This window comes from Macrobrachium nipponense, chromosome 32 (assembly GCF_015104395.2).
Source record: "Macrobrachium nipponense isolate FS-2020 chromosome 32, ASM1510439v2, whole genome shotgun sequence".
Classification (NCBI taxonomy): domain Eukaryota; kingdom Metazoa; phylum Arthropoda; class Malacostraca; order Decapoda; family Palaemonidae; genus Macrobrachium; species Macrobrachium nipponense.
The window spans coordinates 28,042,973-28,060,680 of NC_061094.1; the positions used below are offsets into that span (position 1 = coordinate 28,042,973).

General features: G+C 40.2%; 1 protein-coding gene across 1 annotated transcript in view; it reads right to left on the reverse strand.

The window, feature by feature from the left end:
* LOC135207289 (activating signal cointegrator 1 complex subunit 3-like) overlaps positions 1-17,708 on the reverse strand; it is a 669,776-nt gene that overhangs the window by 439,263 nt on the left and 212,805 nt on the right.

Here is a 17,708-nt window from a genome sequence, read left to right on the forward strand (position 1 = left end):
TTATTTTCCTTAACTAAAGCTCACCTTAACTGAGTCAATTCTTTACCATATATTATGAGATCAACATGTTCACACAATTTGATGTTATGCCTTTCATCATTGCAGGTTGAATCTCAGCAATCAATGATCAGGATTGTTGGATTGTCTGCCACTCTTCCCAACTATATTGATGTATCAACCTTTTTGAGGGTTAACCCATACAAGGGACTTTTTTATTTTGATTCGTAAGTGTCTTCAGGTGTGGAGTTATTTTACAAACGCTTCACAAGTAAAAATCAATTTTTTTATGTGTGAGGATGTTTTAAGTTGAAAGATTGTAGTTTGGAAATGTTATAAATCATGTGATATTTATGATTAAAATGTATTGTAGATTGATTTTTTTATGGACACTACAACATAATGTCTTATTTTCAGCCGATTTCGTCCTGTTCCCCTGGAATTAACTTTCATTGGAGTCAAAGCTTCAGGAAGGTTCAAGCAAATGGAAGATATGGATAGAATTACATTTGACAGATGTTTAGAGTTCTTGGATCAAGGACACCAAGTAAGTCTATTGTGGAGAGTTTGTGTACTGTCTGAATTTACCTTGCATAGTAAGTACAGTTATGAAATACTAGTAGTATGTAGTATTAGGTGTTCACCTTCAGAGTAATGAAAATTCCCCGTTAGTGTACACACTGAACAAAGCATTTCCTTAGCTTTTACTGTATGTGGAAATGAGCAGTCATCGACTTTTTAGCCCTTGGTATTCGGATGCCTAAGGGTATTGGTAACTTGAAAATTCTGATCCTGTAGCTTATCAATTAATATAATGTGCTGTTCTTTTTATTTTTACAACAGAATTTTTCATCATATATCAGTGGTTTATTGACCAATATTCTTTCCTAAATGATATCTAATTGAATGCGTTTAACTCTTTCATATCCGCTTAGTTTTGAGCACTGTGTCCCCAGATATCTGAGGTATCTGGGAGCGCTTGACAGTGCGAAAAAATAATTACGTATATAGAAAATTCAGCGAAAATATAAATTTTATGCCAACAACATTCATTTTCTGTCCTTTTTTTTCTAAATGTTAGTATTGTATGGTGGAATAGTCAGAATAAGAGTCCCAACCCTCTAAATACGAAAAAATTAGTTATTTAACAAAAAAAAAAAAAGCTTTACTTATTTTATATTTTCGTTTGTAACCCAAAAACTATGAAAGTCAGGTGAATAATGAAATATTTTTTTATGAGAAAGTCAATAAAATTCTCTAAATATCGACATATAAATCAATGGAAAACGAATAAGTCCAGCCGGTTAAAAAATTGATAGAAAAGAGGGTAAGAAACAGAGCGCAGTACAGGGATTTGAGCATGCGCAGTACAGAAACTACTTTGCTGGCGTATTGATACCCGAGATACACGGTCCAAGGTATGATCTAGCCTGTGGAAATCGCTACTTGTCCGAAAATATAAAAAAAAATGCCCCTACCACACGCACGAAAAATTTCAGTAAATTTCATGTACCGCTACGTCAGTTGGATAGGTAGGGGATAGAGTATTTTTACGTACTATTACGTCAGTTGGACATGAAAGGGTTAAGATGTAAAAATTAGCCCGAACCCTTTGTAGTCCAAGCAATTTTTAATATTTTTTTTTAAATTTCCAAATAATAAAACAGTTAGTCCCTGGTTATCGGCAGGGGTTCTGTCCCCGACAGCGTGAAGATAAGTGAAAATCACTGATAACTGAAAATCTGCAATAACAGCACCAATCTCCAGTTATCAGTGTGGCTGTCAAGTAGGGATTGGTGCCGATAACTGGAGATTGATGCATATCAGTGCCAAAAATCCAGTTACCGTCATCGCTTAGACAAGCGCCGTCAAACTGGATGTCTGATAACCGAGGTCACTGATAACCGAGGTCACTGATAACCATGGACTGCCTGTACTGTAGCTGTCTAGATAGGCAAAGGATACTATTATCTGCATGTATTGAACATATTGTCTTTACTGTAATGTCCAACATGGAAGTTATGTTTTGTCTTAGTTTGATTGTCTGCTTGAAAAGATTATTCAAGATTGGGTGGATTTTATCAAAATTTTATCAAAGGTGGGCCTAGTGACTGGCAAGATCTGATTAAATTTTGGAAGATATAGTAATCAATTTTTAATCTGTATTGGGTGAAAGGTTGACTAATAATTTAGCCATGGCCCTAACTTCTAAACTGTATGAAATAGAGATTTTATATTTTGCATGCCTATTTCACTAGTAAAGATATATAGAGTGAGGTTGATGTCACAGTAATACATATGGATCAAAGGTCAAATGAGATCTCTATGATCTAGGCAATAAATTTTCAGCCATGTTAGGTTCAAATCTAATATTTTTAATACATACTCAATTGATTGTGCTATTGTGGTTGATGTCAAAAGGTCAAATAAAAAGTTTAACTTGGGCTCCAGCTTTTGAAAATTTAAGATAGAGAGATAGATTTTGTATTTGACATGTATAATTCATTAACCCTCTTACGCCGAAGCGGTAAAAAAAAATTGTCTCCCGTGTGCCGGAGGTGTTTCAGAGTGAGCGCGGAAGCGGAAAAAATATTTTTTTCAAAAAATCACAGCGCGCTTAGTTTTCAAGATTAAGAGTTCATTTTTGGCTCCTTTTTTTGTCATTGGCTGAAGTTTAGTATGCAACCATCAGAAATGAAAAAAATTATCATTATCATATATAAATAATGCGATATATGATAGCGCAAAAACAAAATTTCATATATAATTGTATTCAAATCGCGCTGTGTGCAAAACGGTTAAAGGTAACAAGTTACTTTTTTTTCGTTGTAATGTACACTAAATTGCGATCAATTTGGTATATAACACATTGTAAAACGATAAAAGCAACACAGAAAATATTATCACAAAATAATGCATGAATTCGTCGCGCGGACGTAAACAAATATTTTTTTCAAAAATTCACCATAAATCTAAATATTGTCCTAGAGACTTCCAATTTCTTTCAAAATGAAGAATAATGATTGAATATTACTATACTGTAAGAGTATTAGCTTACAATTTCAGTTTTCGACCATATCTGACGAGTTAAAGTTGACAGACTGTAGAATTTTTTTATATATATATATTTTTTATATGCAATTATTTTGGAAATAAGAAAAGTTACAACCTTCAAATATTTTTCGTTTTATTCTACATGAAATTACGCACATTTTCATATATAAAACTCTATGAAATGCCTAATATGAAACTGAGCAAATATTCCGAGAATGGTACGTACGCATTTCAGAGATTTGTGGCGGAGAATCCGCGCGCGGAGGGAAGGAAAGATTTTTTTTTAAATTCACCATAAATCTAAATATTTTGCTAGAGACTTTGAATTTGTTTCAAGATGAAGATAAATGACTGAATATTACTAGACTGTAAGAGTTTTAGCTTACAATTGCGTTTTTTGACCATTTCGGTAGAGTCAAAGTTGACCGAACGTGGTTTTTTTTCTATTTATCGTGATTTATATGCAAATATTTCAAAAATTAGAAAAGCTACAACCTTCAATTATTTTTTGTTGTATTCTACATAAAATTGCGCACATTTTCATATATAAAACTTTATGTAACGGCTAATTTAAAATGGTGCAAACATTACCACAATCGCACGTATGATTTTTTTGGAAGAGTTACCGCGCGGACGTAAAGAAAATGTTATTTTTCTCATAAATTCACTATAAATCAAAATATCGTGCTAGAGACTTCCAATTTGTTGCAAAATGAAGGTAAATGCTTGAATATTACTAGAATATAAGCGTTTTAGCTTACAATTGCGTTTTTCGACCATTTCGGTAGAGTCAAAGTTGACCAAAGGTTGAAATTTTTGCAATTATCGTTATTCATATGAAAATATCTCAAAACTGAAAAAGCTACAACCATGGGTTGTTTTTAGTTGTATTGTGCATGAAATTGCACACATTTTCATATATAAAACTTTATTTAACGGCTAATTTTAAAATGGTGCAAACATTACCACAATCGCATGTATGATTTTTTTCGGAAGAGTTACCGCGCGGACGTAAGGAAAAAGTTTTTTCATAAATTCACCATAAATCGAAATATTGTGCTAGAGACTTCCAATCAGTTGCAAAATTAAGGTAAATGATTGAATATCACTAAAATATAAGTGTTTTAGCTTACAATTACGTTTTTCGACCATTTCGGTAGAGTCAAAGTTGACCGAAGGTTGAAATTTTGGCAATTATCGTTATTTATATGAAAATATCTCAAAACTGATAAAAGCTACAATCATGAGTATTTTATTGTTGTATTTTACATAAAAATGCGCACATTTTCATATATAATACTTCATGTAACGGCTAATTTACAATGGTACAAAAATTATGTCAGTGACAAAATAATTTCAGAGATGTGTCACAGATACTTTTTAGTGCAGCAAGAAAGAAATTCGCGCTTGCGCGCCTGCGTAACAATTGTAAACAAAACAACACCTTGATCCGTGAACTCCCAGCATCCCCCAAGGCGCGTGATTCAAAAGTTTTAGGCTGGTAGGCCTATAAGTATTTTTCCGCGAATTTTAAAAAACTTTTGTAAGTCAACGTAAAATACGTCCAGTCGGCACACAGGAGACAAAAAATGTTGACGTAAAATACGTCCAGTCAGCGTAAGAGGGTTAATGATGCCAGTGCGTAAGATCAAAGTCGAGAGCATACTAAAAGATCAAAGGTAGATACTTAAAATTTAGCATTACACTTATAGGTGTAAGGACAAGCAAAATTTTATCTTCAATCATGAATTTTATACCATAGAACAGAGAGATCGTATTCAAAATGTCATTCACTAATGAAGAAAGTTATTAGAATGAGAGCAAGGTCTGTGGCTGCTCATTATTATTATTTTAGTCTACCCCCTGCTTATTCCTGGTTCAGCATTCATGGCTTCACTTATTCACAGATTTTCCTGTGGAATGTATCTCCAAGTTATTCACGAATTTTTTCCAAGAGCAATATTCACTCGCTACTGTATTTTCATGTTTTCGTAACTAAATACGTGTGCATTTGGTATGTACGTATTTGGTGTTTGAACTATTAAAATAGTCAATTATAAGTTTTTAGATGGTAAACTATTAAAATAGGCTATAAAAAGTATTTTTAGAGGGGTCAAGTACTCTGATTTTAGCTATTTGCAGATGGTTGTGGTCCCTATCCCTCACGAATACATGTGGTCAACTGTATTATTACTATTATTACTATCATATATAGGTAGGACCCTCCTTCAAGCAAGTAGAGGTGATAGTAACAGCTGCATCTGCTGCATTCTGTTTATATAGTACAGGTAGTTGTCAACTTACGACCATAATTGGTTCCAACTGACCAGTCGTGAATCGATTTTGACTTAAGTTGTCCCATGTTAATTTACCGTAAGAATATTATACTAGCCTAGCCTACACTACACAGCATTACTTCATACATATATGGCATATTAATTATTAATTTCTGCTAATTATCTAGGATCAATGCACATTGGCTTATGATAATTCAGTACAAAGAGAAATTGAATAACATTTAACAAGTTAGCCTCGCATATACGATGATGATGTTTTCATGGTACATACATCGTATATATACGAATACAGTAACCTAGCCGACAGTATACTATTTACTACATATACGATATAATTTAGAAATTTATTAATACAGTTGAATATCTTGAAACCGGCATGCTATGGTCTGGAAACCCCTGTGGTTTGGGTTGATTTTAAATCAGCAGCCATTAGATTGTTCCACTGCCACCTGGGATGCACCACGTATTGTTTACAGCCTCAAGGCAGCAAAAACTATGCCATATATCCTTTGTTTGTATAAAAATAGTTGTTAGTAATGTAAATGTACAAAGTCAAATATGATTTTGATATTAACCTTGGAAGAATAAATTTATATTTTTAAATATTCCACTTGAGAATGCTCAATGCTCAACCAAGCCAAACCTTTTAACTTTTAATCAAAACAATGTCAAGCACAAATTCCTTACTCTGTATGTGCTTGAGAGACCATTATGCTAATGTCTTTTATGTGACTGTGTATTTACCCATTCGATATGCCACCCATGAGATTATATGATGCTAGAGGCAAGAAGTGCAAAGTATAAATTTTTATCCATGCTAGAAAAATTTATTTTGTTAGCGAAAAGTTTACTGTTCATTTTCCTCAATAGATGGCCCCGCTGTGCTTTGTTTATGGTTTCATGGTGACTGCAACATTCAAATGCAGTTATCGTCGAAATTCATTTATTATTTTGTTCATCTCTCTATCCTCTACAATAAAAATCAACTAAGAAACTAATAGTGATTATTATGAAGCTACGAAATTTCAGATATGAAAGTCACCGACAATAAAGTGCAGATTCTGAGGAAGTTTAGTACTGTATTTAGACTTACAATTGGGTAGGCTAACTCGGGAATGTAGGCTAAATATGTTAAAGTACACTATTTTAAAGAAATTTGTACTAGTATATAAAGTTATAAAATGATGAAGTTAAGATATATGAGTAATAAAATTATAAAAATCAGTGTCAGAACGTAGCTAGTAGTAGGCTAAGTCAGAAACTAGGCTATTTGTATGTGGAATTACCCAAAGGCCTCAATTTTTAGGGATGTATTCTACATTCCGATATCAGATTGCAGACGGCTACGTATATTTATGAATTAAAATACAAGGAGCATGCAACTTTTCTGTGAATCTTTTAAAAAGTTGTACTTTATTGTATCCAATAATATTGTATGTATTCTCATGTTTTTAAAAATACTAACAAAGCAGTGAATGTTTTGGTTTCGAAACAGCTGATGGGAATACGAGTCTAGTTCGCCGTGTTTACGATTTATTTCTCTGTATGTAACTCAATTCGGAGCGAATTGCCTTGCTTCTAGTTAGTATAAAATATCTGGATACTTTACTTAAATGAGACAAGGTAATTTGTCATTATACAACGTGTTTTCTGGGTTCGACCTGTGTTTGCCGGTGAAAAATCCCTGTAGCTCATTTTTCAAGTATAAATATATCCTAAATATACCAGAGAAAAAACTAGCATGGTATGCTGAAGTTACTACCCTCAGCGTGAGCACCCAAAGGGCGTCGGTATAAGTAAAGGGGCGAAGTGGAAGCCACTATTCACAGGCCTTCTGCTAATTAGAGGATTCCTTTCCAAAATCCCTCTCTTAGAGAGAGCTGTTGCAACGGCCATTCCTCCCTCCTCGCTCCCGCTATTACTACTACTACTTCTACTACTACTACTACTTCTACTACTACTACTACTACCCGACTCGCGCGTCATCTAGCATTCCTGTATTAGCGATTATGTGCGATATACGCGTTTGTCGCAGCTCCCAGGATTTAAGCGCTCTTCATGATGTCGACTGGAGAACTTCCCTCTACACCTAAGCTGAGTACTCCAATTTTCGTTTTTGTGACTTATATGTATTGTTGAGAGGTTTTCCATAGTCGCCTTCGGCCCCTCAGAAAAAGTATTGTGGGCGCCATCGGCTGCCCCGCCATTGTGGGAGCATCATCAGAACACGAATGAATTTCACACACTAATCTCCACTGAGTTTTCATTATATATGTATGGAGGTTGAATTGTAATCATCAGTGACATGTTATGTATTACGTACTTACTTTTATCCGAAGTAAGATAGGGAGTAGACCTAACTCGCTCGTGACTTTCGCTGGGATATAAAGAATAGCTGTTTAACTTATACTTTAACATAAACCTCCCCCCCAGTGGCGGGTTTGTGCCTGTCCCTATATTTTATTGTGATGTACAAAGGTAATTATTAGGCTACTTGTAGCCTATCATAATTGTTGAGGGAGAGAAGGGAGCCCTGTCACTCTCTTTCTCTCTCTCTCTCTCTCTCTCGTAATAAGATTATGCATGATTGGTGTTAACATGATCTTAGATAAGTCTTGATTTATGCACGTTGATGATTTTCATTTCAATAAGAGGTTAGACGAGTTGCTCCCGTCCCCCCCCTCCCCCCAGCTCGACCAATCTAGCCTAGGCTAGGCCTAGGAAGGTGGGCTAGGTGTCCCTTCCCTGGTACCCTTAAACACACCCTACTTCCCCCTGTCGGTGCTAGCAGGGAGGATATCAAAATAGAGAGCTTCTCTCTTATTATGATGTTGGATCTACCTCCCTACCGGTCTAGAATTGAGAAAGTAATTCGGTTTTAGTAGGTTTGGTTGAGGATTACCCGCCCTGCCAGTCTAGATCGAAATATTCGATTTAGTAGGTTTGGACGAGGGCTAATGTTCACATCATGATGTCTTGGGGGAGATTTTGCCTAACTGTCCGGTTCCATAGTGATCTCGGAGGGTTAGGCTAGATCCATACTGGGTAGTCTCCTTAACCTTAGTTACAACTCTTCCTTGATACCTCATTATTAGATTATTATTGTATTGTATATTATATTGTTTATGCGCACATTTATGATTTTCATATCACATGAGGTTGGAGGAGTTGCTTCCTTCCCTAGCTTAACTGACCAGGCCTAGATTAGGCTTGGAAGGTAGGCTAGGTGCCCCTACCACCTATACCCTTACCTCTCCCCCCGTCTGTGCTACGGTGCAAATGGGAAGAATATCAAGGATAGAGAGTATCTCTCTTGTCATATTGTTGGACCTATCCTCCCTACCTAACCAGATTGGAAAAAATTTTGAGTATGGAAGGTTTGGTTGAGTGCCCACCGTCCACGCCAGGATGTCCTTGGAGGTTTATCTGGCCTACCTGACCGGATCCATAATGATCTCGGAGAGTTAGACTAGACCTATGCTGGGTATTTTTTCCTACACCTTATGTTGCTCTTGCAACTCTTCCATGATACCTCATTATGGTATTGCATATTATATTGTTTATTGTATATTATATTATTTATACACATTTATAATTTTTTAATACAATTGTCAGTGATGTATTTGATATTACGTGCTTAATTTTAGCCGACCAAGTTAGGATTGGTTCCGAGGAAGGCCTAACGCGCTCATGATGTCCTCAGGGGTTTTAAAAAAAGATTTATTAGTTTATGTTCTGGCCTCTGCTGCCCCCCCCCCCCCCCCCCCCCCAAGCTTCTCAAGAGCGTGTTCGTGCCTATCTCTGCGTAAATTTAGCATAGTGTACATGTAAAATTGTTAGGCTACTAGTAGCCTATCACATTTATCATGGGAGGGCGACTGTCCACATCATGATGTGGACAGTCGCCCTCGACCAAACCTACTAAGTTTGAATTTTTTTATCTAGACCGGTAGGGAGGATAGGTCCAACAATGTGATAAGAGAGAGGCTCTCTATCCTTGACCTCCTCCCCTCTAGCACTGTAGCGCCGACGGGGGTAGAGGCATTAAGGGTACAGGGGTAGGGACACTTAGTCTACCTTCCAAGCCTAACCTAGGCTTGGTCAGTTAAGCCAGGGAAGGAAGCAACTCTACCAACCTCTCAGTGATACGAAATCAAAGTGCATAATTTAACCTTTATTTGGTTCGTATTCAACAATAACTCATTTATATCTCACACCGGGATAGAGAGAGAGGGGACTCTCTCGCCTCCCATGATAAATGTGATCTAGCTTAACCTTCCGAGATCATTACAGAACCGGACAGGTAGGCCAAATCTCCTCCAAGACATCATGATGTCTTGGAGATTTGGCCTACCTGTCCGGTTCTGTAATGATCTCGGAAGGTTAAGCTAGATCCATACTGGGTATTATCCTTTTGCCTTAAATTCCTTTGCAACTCTTCCATGATGCCTCATTATTAATTGCAGACAGTAATACTTTGGGTTACGAACCGATTAGTATACAAATTTTTTAACTTATGAAGTTACGCCCTCATTCTGGAATACGAATTTCACTTGGAATACGAATGCACGAATTTCCATCATGGGAGGCCGCCTGCATTGTTTACATCGGATGAGCATGGGATCTGCGAACGCATTTTTTTTGGCCAAAACTTAACGAGGGTCACGTGACTTCCTCCCATGCATCCCTTGACCCTTTTTAAACCATAACTCTTTCACTATCTCGCTGGCGGTAAGATTGAATGCATCTGTCTGTGATACGCTCTCAAATTTGCTTAGTGATTTGCGCACGTGTTGTGTTTCCGTGATAGTGCTTATACGTTACTATTACCCAAATACTAAAGACAATGGCTCCCAAGATGACGAAGGCAAGCAGCAAGAAGGAAAGCATAAGAAAGAAGGAGATGATTACGGTCGAAATGAAGAAGGAAATTATCCAAATGCATGATAAAGGCAAGCACTTGAAAGACATTGCAGCATTCTTCAAGCGGTCGCAATCAACGATCTGCACTATTTTGAAGAAAAAGGAAGAAATTAAAGCCAGTAAAGCATCAAAAGGTGTCACAGTATTGACAAAACAACGGCCTTATATTCTCGACGATGTAGAAAATTTGCTCATGGTTTGGATAAACGAGAAGCAGCTGGCAGGAGATTCCGTAAGTGAGAGCATCATTTGCGAAAAGGCTCGTAAGATCTACGAAGATTTGAGTAAAAATGAGCCAGGCACATCAGTGGACAGTGAAAAAGACACTTTTAAGGCGAGCCGTGGCTGGTTAGAGAATTTTAAGAGAAGGACTGGCATCCACAGTTTTGTTGGCCATGGTGAGGCTGCGAGCTCAGATACGAAGTCAGCAGAGGCTTGCGTAAAAGAGTTTAAAAGGCTTGTGGATTCCGAGAAATACCTCCCTCAACAAGTCTTCAATTGCTACGAGACAGAGTTATTCATTATGGCAGAAGAGAAGGCACTTCCCGGTCACAAGCCCATGGAAGACCGTCTAACCCCACTGTTTTGTGCCAATGCAAGCGGGGATTGCAAGATTAAGCTTCTCCTCGTGTATCACTTGGAGAATACACGAGCCTTTAAGAAAAACAACTTGCAGAAGAAGCTGTTGCACGTTATGTGGCAGTCTAATACCAAGGCTTGGGTGACGAGGATCTTGTTTGTCGAGTGGATGAACGAGGTTTTTGGTCCCGAGGTGAAGAAGTACCTCCGGGAGAAGGACCTCCCATTCAAAGCCTTACTTGTGATGGACAATGCTCCTGCCCATCCTCCATCCGTTGAAGAGGACTTACTGGACGAATTCAAGTTTATTAAAGTCAAGTTCTTGCCCCCCAACACCACTCCAATACTCCAGCCCATGGACCAGCAAGTTATCGCCAATTTCAAGAAATTGTACATGAAGGCTATGTTCCAGCGCTGCTTTGAGATGACGGAAGGCACCAACCTTACCCTCAGAGAGTTTTGGAAGGATCACTACTCTATTTACAACTGCCTCAATCTGATTGATAAAGCCTGGCAGGGAATCACCAGGAGAACCCTCAATTCTGCATGGAAGAAACTGTGGCCCGATTGCGTTGCTGAACGAGATTTTGAGGGGTTCGAACCCGTCGAGGAGGGGCCAGTTGAAGAGGAGATTGTATCCTTGGGCAAGGCCATGGGGCTGGAGGTTGACATGGACGACATCGAGGACCTCCTGACTGAGCATGGGCAGCAGCTGACGACCGATGAGCTGTTGGAGCTGCACAAGGAGCAACAGAGACAGGTAACGGAGGAGATCTCATCTGAGGAGGAGGGGGAAGACGCTGCACAGTCGCTTCCTTCGAGCAAGATCAAGGATTTTTTGAAACACTGGGAAATTGTGAAAAGTTTTATCGAGAAAAATCACCCAAATAAGGCTGCGTCGGGGCATGCAACAAATTTGTTTATTGATAATGGGGTGGGTCATTTCTATAAAATTTTAAAGAACAGGCAAAAGCAAGCCTCCATAGAAAAATATTTTTTCAAAATTGTGAAAGATGACAGTGTCGCGTAAGCGTAAAATTAGTGATGGTAGTGAACGCTGCTCTCGAGAGAAAGAACCAGAAAGTCTTCCAGAAGTGTTCACGGAGGGAGATTTCCCCCCCAAGCCCTAACCCTCTCCTCCTCCCCCTTCCCCTCCTCCCGTCTCCATCAAGCCAGCAGCCACACTCTCCAAAGGTAAAGTTCAGGTTTTACTGTGCATGCATATTAAATCTAGTGTTTATATTTAATTTCATTCTTCAATTTTATAATTTTATGTATTTCCTACACGAATTTTCAACCTTAGTGAACAAAAATAAATGGAAAAATATGAATTGAAATGGTCATTCATGGTCGGGGGGAACGTATTATTTGCTTTTTATAACATTCTTATGGGAAAATCCATTTAGGTTACGAATTTTTTAGGTTACGAAGCAGGTTCTGGAATGGATTAAATTTGTAACCCAAGGTATTACTGTATATCATTCTTATATATTGTTTATTGTACTGCAGTACATTAAATGGTCTGGCTTGTGTATCATCTTGGCCTGGCCTCCTTTAGTACAAAGTAGACCACGTCCTCCCAGTTCAGAGCGATCACTGATCGGTCGTTGTACCAATCACGACGGGCCATGGGCCCAGTCGGCCTACTACCCCTGCAGTAGTAGGCTTCACAGCTTTCAATAGGTGACCATCTCTGATCGGGTTGGTGGTCAGACGATCAACCGACCACCCCACATACCACCCCCACCTTCCCCCACTTCCTAGCTCGGCTTTGCCATACGCTATAACTAGCGGTGCTAGTAGTCTTATCGATGAACGACCGCTCGAGTTTTCACTAAAAGGGGGAAGAGAGTAGTGGGAGTGGTGGGTTTACTGATATTATACGTAATCCCTTATGTCTCCGAGTGGATAGCTCCGCCGGCCTTATAGCAGTACCACACCAGCCGGCGGAGATCACTCTGGATGGTACATTTACACAGCTTCCCCACTTGGTGGTCTCTCTCCCCAGTTGTCCTCCCCGACTACGGGTTCGGGGTAGGAGCGACGCTCCCCCCAATAGAGGCGGGCAGGTTCAGATAGAGGAATTATCTACCCCTAATCCGCCGCTTCAGCCCGTTCCGCCGGCATTACTTATGACAATGAGATATGAGACTTTGAGTAGGCTAAGCTTTGGGGAAGTTCCCTCCCGAAGGGATCCAAACCAGCTCCGTCAGCGGCGACTGAGTCATCTCCGGCCCTTCGGCTGTCGACTTAGTTTGCTAAGTCGCCTGCTGCCAAGGATTCTCCCCCCCCAAGGGGTCGAGAACCAAGTCAGCCATATCCAAGGCGACTGAGTTTGGATTCAACCATGAGACCCTCGCTAACCTTCTAATGTAGAAGGTTAGGGAAGCAGTTGATGAAAGGTTTGAGTCGTTACGACTCGCCTCGGGCTCTGACACCTTAGGCCAGGCAATAACATCTCTGGCCAAGAGGATCAGGCCCCTAGACGATATGCTGACCGGATTTCTCCACTCCGGATCCCCGGCGCTGGCCTTGTCAGTACCGGATGCATCAAAACTACCGCCATTCGACAAGAATAACCCGTGGCGGTTAGCTTTACATGCCCCATTCTTGGATGGGAAGTTATCAATTGAAGGGTGCGGAACCCGTCCATTGGAGGACGTTGAGCTCTTCCCGGAGGGTCTGCAAATTTTTTTTCCTGGATTTGTCAGACTAGCGGAACACGCGTTAGTCAGAACCGGCAAGGTCCCGAAGGAGACAGGGATCTTCCCTAGGGACCAAGCCCAAGCTATTGGGTTCGCACCCTCTCCTGCTGGGATTGCGTCAACACTGAGTTGACGCCATACAAGAGTACCTACACCATGTTTGTGACTCCAGCCAACGTTCCGTCGCCCTGTACAGACAGGGTAGCGGAACTAACCCTACAAGCGGCAGCAGAAGACAAACCCCTACCAGTACTAAAGGAGACGGAAGCTACCTCTCTTCTCTTTCCCGCAGGTGGGGAGTTTTGGAACAACGCTCTGGCCACGTTTACAGCACATAAACTTGACCCGGACTGCTCTTCCACTCTATTTTCCGAGCAACTGCCTAAAAATTCCGGCCCATTTAATCAAGGCGGAATTTGAAACAAAATCAAGTCTAGGAAGATCTATCAGCTCCGTCACTACGGTGGAGTTGGTAGTCTCCACTTACCTTGACGAACAGGTGTTCCGGTTCCTGACGAAAGGTCTAATACAGACTTTCCAGTCGGATCTCTACGACTTTACGATGGTAAGACGAGCTTGTAAGAAATATGGCCTGGCGGGTGCCTCGATAAGGCACGAACCTAATAGGCTGATAAAATCCTCAATATGGGGAGAAAACCTGTTCCCGGAAGAGGAGGTTAACGTCTCTCGAGAAGGAGCCAGAGCCAACCAGAGCCCCCGGGTCTGTTGGGGACTCCCCTTCAAACGGAAATTTGAGACCCCCGGACAACAAACCAGACCCAAGAAGAGGCCAAGCAGATTCAATCCTTGCCAGGCCTCCCGTCCTCTAACGGTCGTACAAGCGGTCTCGGTTTCTAAAAAGTCGGTAAGCCTTCGACATCTAAGGCTCATCCGCAACAACAGTTTGTGTACGACAAACTCAGCCAGCCCACATATAATGACCTCCCCACCCTTTAACCCCGCCTATGAAGCAGTGGATCTATTTTGCAGCCACAACAGGCATGAGAGAAGTAATAGGGCCAGAGGTGGCTCCCGGCTACGAGGCGGATTAAAGGGTAGAGGCTTCCAAGGAGATAGAGGTAACAGACCTGCAGCCAGTCAGTGAGAGTCCGCTGGTAGGAGGGAGATTATCTCTTCCGGGATCATTGGACCTTCAGTCCATGGGCCCACAGTATAGTCTCAAAAGGTCTGAGGTGGAAATGGGAGAAAGGGCCCATCCACTAATAAAAAATTTTTATCAGATACCAGCGGCGGACCTTAGGGCCCTTTCACACTATGCGATTCTTGTCGGACCAAGATATGATTGCAGTGCCGGATCTAAATGCGACACAAAATTACGCAAATCGTACATTTGTCCGACTGCCGTACAAAGTTATCCAATTTTTGACAAACGCTCGCAGTCTGCTCTCAGCCTGTAGTGGTGACTAGATGGACGGGAGGAGAAAATTATTGTCTTTATTTATTACATTTGAGAAAAAAGAAGAGAAAACCTAGAATTCACTGGGTACAACCTTTGAATACACAAAGGCACTTGTATGGGGCATTTGCCACAATTTTCGAGGAGCTGAAGAGAGATAATGATAAATTTTGCTATTACTTCAGAATGACATAAAAAAACCTTTGAGGAACTCTTGTCACGTCTGCATGACCAGTTGCTAAAAGAAATACGACATTCAGAGATGATATTTCGCCAGCACAACAGCTGGCAGTTACCATCAAGTAAGAGGAAATAATATGGACCTTTCATTGTAAATTTGCTTTTCCATATAGAAATTAAAAAGGAGAAATGAAAACTACAAGTGTTAACTGAAACATCTCTATTTATCTAAAGTATAAACTTATATATCTATATCAAAAGCTAAAATCTTTTACTTTGATATAAAAAAAAAATCCATATCTCTCTCAGTTTCATTAATTAATCTAAATAAAACGTAAGTGTTAACTATAAAAACTTCTCAAAAAAATCATATATATCGAAATCAAAAGCTTTTAGTCCTCTTTTATATCAATAATCTGCCTATAACCTTCTAATAAAATAATTTCAGTATCAAATGTATATATAACCTAAATGAAAAAAACAGCAAATCATTTAGTAAATAATTACTTAAGCTCTCCATACCTGTAGTTCTTTCTTATTTACGAATAACACTATTGTTATTATTATTATTGTATGGTGTTTTTCGTTGCATGGAACAGTGGTTATTCAATAACGGGAATAACACTATTTATATCCCTCAAATGTTTTCAATGCCCAATGCACCCGATCACCAGAAGCAGTGGAAGTCTACTGCTGTCGCACGTATATGCAGGAAAAAATCGCATAGTGTGAAGACACGTATTGAAGGCAATGGCCAACTGCAATCGCGTCTGGGTGCAGCACGGACATGGCCAGTGGGGCCTGTCGGCTGTAATGCGATGCCGGACCGGCAAATTTGAAAAGGTACATTAGAGACAATAGTCGACTGCTAGTCGCATGTAGGTCCGACATCGTGTCGCATTTACGTACGACATAGTGTGAAAGGGCCCTTATAGACTATACCAAAGATCTCCTACAGAAGAAGGCCATAAAAAGAGTGAAACGACTAAAGTTTCAAGGACGTCTGTTCATTGTCCCAAGGAAGGACTCTGATAAAAGAAGAGTCAGCCAGCGTCGAAGAATGCCGCAAATCATCAGCCAGAGTGATAAAATTCTTGAAATTTCTGGGCTTCCAGATAAACAGGGAAAAATCTTGGCTTGTTCCGGCTTCCCGCTTCCAAAGGCTGGGGATCCAATGGGACCTAATGAGACACAAGCTATCTCTTCCACCCAAGAAGGCCAAGGAGGTAGCAGCGGCTATGAAACAGTTCCTCAAGAACAAGAAGATGTCTCGGCGTACTCAAGAGAGAATCCTAGGTTCGCTGGAGTTCGCATCAGTAACAGACGTCCTATTAAAAGCCAGTTTAAAGGACACAATCGAGTCTGGAGAGAGAGAGAGCCAATATCAATCTCAGGCAGCTGCTTCGTCCATGGACGAAAAGTCGGAACCTGGAAAACGACTGGCTCCGGCCAGGAACAATCAGGTGAGAGTAGCCTCGGCCAGCCTAGTGGTGGTACACTGCATAAACAAAGGAGGCTCTAGGTCAAGCAAACTAAATTACGTATTAATTGCGATATTCTCATTGGCAACGAAAAATCATCGGCACCTGTCAGCAACTCACCTGGCAGGAGTAAAAAATGTTATCGCAGACGCACTTTCCAGAACAACTCTGTTGGGATCGGAGTGGCCCCTGGACAAGAAGTCATTCTGGTGGATTTGCAATCAAAGCCCAGACCTTCAAGTAGACCTATTCGCCATAGAATCTGCCCACAAACTACCATGTTACGTGGCAACCAACCTGGACCCTCTAACTTATGCCACAGATGCAATGCCCATAAATTGGAGCAATTGGCAGAAGATTTACCTATTTCCACCGGTGAATCTTCTGATGAAGGTCCTGCACAAGCTAAGATCTTTCACAGGACAAGTATGACTAGTGGCACCCAACTGGCCAAAGAGTAACTGGTTTCCGCTTCTTCTAGAATCGAAGCTCCGACCCAGATGGATCCCTCGTCCAGAGCTGACACAGACAGTACAAACTCAGACTGTGTTAGCTTCCTCAAGAGTTCTGAATGCCCTAACTTTATGGACTTCATGAAGTTTTCAACTCAAAAGGATGCTAGTATTAATCCACGAAATATCTTATTCATAGAATCAGATAAAAGAGAGCCAACGCTCAGACAATATGATTCAGCAGTAAAGAAAATTGGGCCAAATTTCTAAAAGACTCGGCTGCTCATGAAATGACTACGAATCTGGCAATCTCGTTCTTTAGAACTCTATTTGAGAAAGGCCTGGCTGCTAATACCATTACAACAATCAAGTCAGCCTTAAGGAAGATTTTCCAGATTGGCTTTAATATGAATTTGTCAGATTCATACTAAACCTCAATTCCACGAGCATGTGCCCGCCTGAGACCAATAGACCACCCTCATACGGTCTCTTGGTTTTTTGAATGACGTACTTAAGTTAGCCTCAGACACTGATAATGAGTCATGCTCTTATATAACCCTGTTTAGGAAAATTTTATTCCTGATGGCCATGGCCTCAGGTGCCAGAAAATCTGAGCTTTTGGC